The sequence below is a fragment of the Octopus bimaculoides genome, chromosome 25 (assembly GCF_001194135.2).
Source record: "Octopus bimaculoides isolate UCB-OBI-ISO-001 chromosome 25, ASM119413v2, whole genome shotgun sequence".
In the NCBI taxonomy this organism is placed as follows: Eukaryota; Metazoa; Mollusca; class Cephalopoda; order Octopoda; family Octopodidae; genus Octopus; species Octopus bimaculoides.
In genome coordinates, this window is record NC_069005.1 from 6,831,467 (window position 1) to 6,835,678 (window position 4,212).

Below are 4,212 nucleotides of genomic sequence, written 5' to 3' on the forward strand. Positions count from 1 at the left end.
GTAATGGCTGCCTCTTCCTTACAGAGCTTAATCTTTTATTGTACCTAAAAGGGCTCTTTCCTAGCCTAAGATCTTAAACGACTTTGGGGCCCTGAAAGGCATTTGAAGAGCTGATCACAAATATTGTGTGCATAGGAAGAGGAGGGGGAGGAGACCCCCCTTCGGTCATGACTGACCCTGGGATTGCACCTAGGAAGTTACCCTCCCAGGCACAAGTCCAGGCAAGGTTGTTTATGGAAGAGCAGCAGTCGCCCATGCATACCGGTCTCCTCTCTCCAAGCCACCAGTGTTATCCAAGCCACCAGTGTTATCCAAGCCACCAGTGTTATCCAAGCCACCAGTGTTATCCAAGGGAAAGGCAAAGGCCGATACAGCTTGGCACCAGTGATGTTGCAACTCATTTCTACAGCTGAGTGAATGGGAACAATGTGAAATAAAGTGTCTTGCTCAAGAACACAACATAGCCCCAGTCTGGGAATCGAACTCACTACCTCGTGATTGTGGGCAGGATACTGAAGCCACTGAGCTATACACCTTCGCAAATAATTACATTTTGTTAAATAATAGGTGTGGCCATGTGAATTTCTGTTTGATCTTCAAATATTGCATAGTCAGTTGCAGGTAACGTCAATCTAGTCTTCCAACATTAAAAAAAAGACACTCCTACATCTGCTCCAGATTATTTTAGTCTCATAAGTTTGCTTTCCAATCACATGGTTTTGGGTTCAGTCCCACTGCATGGCACCTTAGGCAAGTGTCTTCTACAATAGCTCTGAGCCAAGCAAAGCCTTATGGGTTGATTTAGTGGAGATTTTTTAAGCCATCTTGGGGTAAAAAAAAAAGGTGTCTTATAGGCCAACAAATACGGTATGTGTATATATATATTTATGTGTGTGTGTTTGTCCCTCCCCTACCATCGCTTGGCAACCTATGTTGGTGTGTTTACATCTCCATAACTTGGCAGAAAAGACCGATAGAATAAGCACCAGGATTACAAAGACTAAGTCCAGGAATCAATCTCTTTGACTAAAAGGTGGTGCTCCAGCAAGGCCACAGTCAAATGACTGAAACAAGTTAAAAAGTAAAAGAGATATGTCAAGTTTTATTGAGACAACAGGACTTGCAGAAAATACCAATTCTATTTTTTTGGTAGACATTTAACATCATTCTTGGAATAACCTTGAAATTTAATTTCGCAGTAGAAGGGTTAAATAAAATTGTCTGTGTTGTGTACTTGATTATTGAATGACTCTGCATATGTGTGTGTTTTGTGTGTTTGTGTCTGTGTAGTATGATGTAGAGAGCAAAATAGAAGGAGTAAGAGAGAGCAAGTGAGGGAGAGAGAGAGAGTCAGAGTGTGTGTTTCCTTTTGAATCCTGTTCAGATGTGTTTGAAAATAGTTCAGAGCTGAGACAAGGTTGGCATGTTTCCTAAAGACACCTTACATGCTGTTTGTACTGGCTTCTTTCCTAATGACAACTGATGCACTGCTTGTACAAACCGGTCACCAAGAGCCTCTAAGACGGGGTCGTTCAACCTGTAAGAAGCAGCAGTTTACTTTCCTCATGCTTGCATCAGTCAGACGGGATTTCTTCGGGCGAGTTTTTCTACAGCAAGATGCCCTTTCTCTTTCCAAGCAAAGGTCATTTCTCGCTCTGTGGCCCAGACATGTTCTTCACAGAAGACTGGAAGTGAACAGCATGGCTTGCATAACAGTAATGTTCGTTTACAGCCATCATGTGACATCAAGACAAAGATACACACACACACATACCAAAATAATAAGCAGCAAAACAGGTGTGGTATTCACACATGCATATATATATATATATTCACACACGCATATATATATATGCATACAAGATGGATGTGAACACCGATGTTGAATTTGGCAGGCTTGATAATTGATAAGGGATTTCTCTCTCCGCATGAAACCAATGGTAGCCTTAACCCATTAATTGCGAATTTTTATTCACCAATGCACTGTTGAGCTCCCTTTCTGATTGTTCAATATTAATGTATACACACACGCACCCATACAAATATGTATACACACACATATGGATGTGTATGTATATATATATATATATATATATGCATACACACACACACACACACACACACATATATACCTACACACATATACACACACATATATACACACACACATATATATGTATGTATATGTTGAGACTATATTATACTCCCTGGAATGTAAGTGTGATAGCCTTGTGGATTATGTATTGGAGTAATTGGTCCCAAGTTCAAACCAGCTCCCAGTATTTGTATTACATACAGTAACATAAGCCAAACAATGAAAACACACACACACACACACATACACATGCAATAATATCACTTTCCTAGATAATTTATGTATTCCTCGTTCTTGTAAACAGCCATGACATAAAAACATTGCCTGGAAAAGGTCAGCCATGGATTATATTGACACCATTCTGGTGGTGTTTGAAAGAAATCAAATATGAAAACAAAAACTTGAAACAAAAACGGTTTCTTTCAAAAGGGTTTGAAGATCTTTTATTCTTTTACTTGTTTCAGTCATTTGTCTGCGGCCATGCTGGAGCACCGCCTTTTACTCGAGCAAATCGACCCCAGGACTTATTCTTTGGAAGCCTAGTACTTGTTCTATCGGTCTCTTTTGCCGAACCGCTAAGTTACGAGAATGTAAACATACTACCATCGGTTTTCAAGCGATGCTGGGGGGACAAACACAGACACACACATACATATATATATATATATATATATATACATATATACGACAGGCTTCTTTCAGTTTCCGTCTACCAAATCCACTCACAAGGCTTTGGTCAGCCCAAGGCTATAGTAGAAGACACTTCCCCAAGGTGCCAGGCAGTGGGAATGAACCCGGGACCATGTGGTTGGTAGGCAAACTACTTACCACACAGCTACTCCTGCGCCTATGAAAATTTTTCAGGTTAAACAAGTTTGGAAAATGGGACCTGTATACTTCATGTTCGTCAGTCAAAGTGATAAGGAGTGTTTAGTCATCTGATGGTGAGTAAAGACTGATGACTTGTGGCGGTGACTTTGTTTAAAGTGAAGAGGAGTTATGCACCATCAACTTCACTTTCTTGTCCATGATCTGCTGAGGTCGACTTTGCGTTTCATCCTTTCAGGGGTCGATAAATTAAGTATCAGTTGCATACTGGTTTGATCTAATTGACTGGCTCCCTCCCCAAAAATTTTGGGCCTTGTGCCTAGAGTAGAAAATAATAGTAACTGAGAAGTGGTCCCATATTCCTCAAAAAAAAAAAAAAAAAGAAAAAGCTGGAATTCCTGAACTAGGGCCCCTTCTACTGGATACAGTTTAAAGTTGTATTTAGGATGATGGTGATTATGGCTAGAATGTCGTTTGAGGAATGTTGAACCTACTAACATAAAAGAAGCATGGCCATCAAAACCAGGAAATAATTATTAAACTGTTATTTATGGTGAATTCTATGGAACAGAATCATAGACACAAACAAAAGTAGAATGAAATGGAAGCCGTGCCAACATGGAAGCTGGGCATTAAATGAGAGTGATTATGTTGATGATGATCATTAATAGTCTTTGAGATGTAGGCATAAAGAAAACTTCTGAGAATATCATGGACGGAACACAAAACTAAGAATGGCAAAACAAAGAATATTTTATCAGACACCATTAAAGAGAGAAAATTCAAATATTTTGGACATTTAATCAGAAAGAATAAAAAGATGAATTATGGCGCAGGAGTGGCTGTGTGGTAAGTAGCTTGCTTACCAACCACATGGTTCCAGGTTCAGTCCCACTGCGTGGCATCTTGGGCAAGTGTCTTCTACTATAGCCTCGGGCCGACCAAAGCCTTGTGAGTGGATTTGATAGACGGAAACTGAAAGAAGCCCGTCATATATATGCATATATATATATGTGTGTCTGTGTTTGTCCCCCTAGAATTGCTTGACAACCGATGCTGGTGTGTTTATGTCCCTGTCACTTAGAGGTTCAGCAAAAGAGACCGATAGAATAAGTACTAGACTTACAAAGTCTATCTGTTGTCCTATGTGCTCGTTCCGTTGTCTGTAGTTCATTGTTCTAATGTCCTGTACCCTGATATGCATCTATATACACATGTAGATGTAAGTATGTACATATATGTGTGTATACATGCATATATATTCTTTGTATTATATATATATATATATA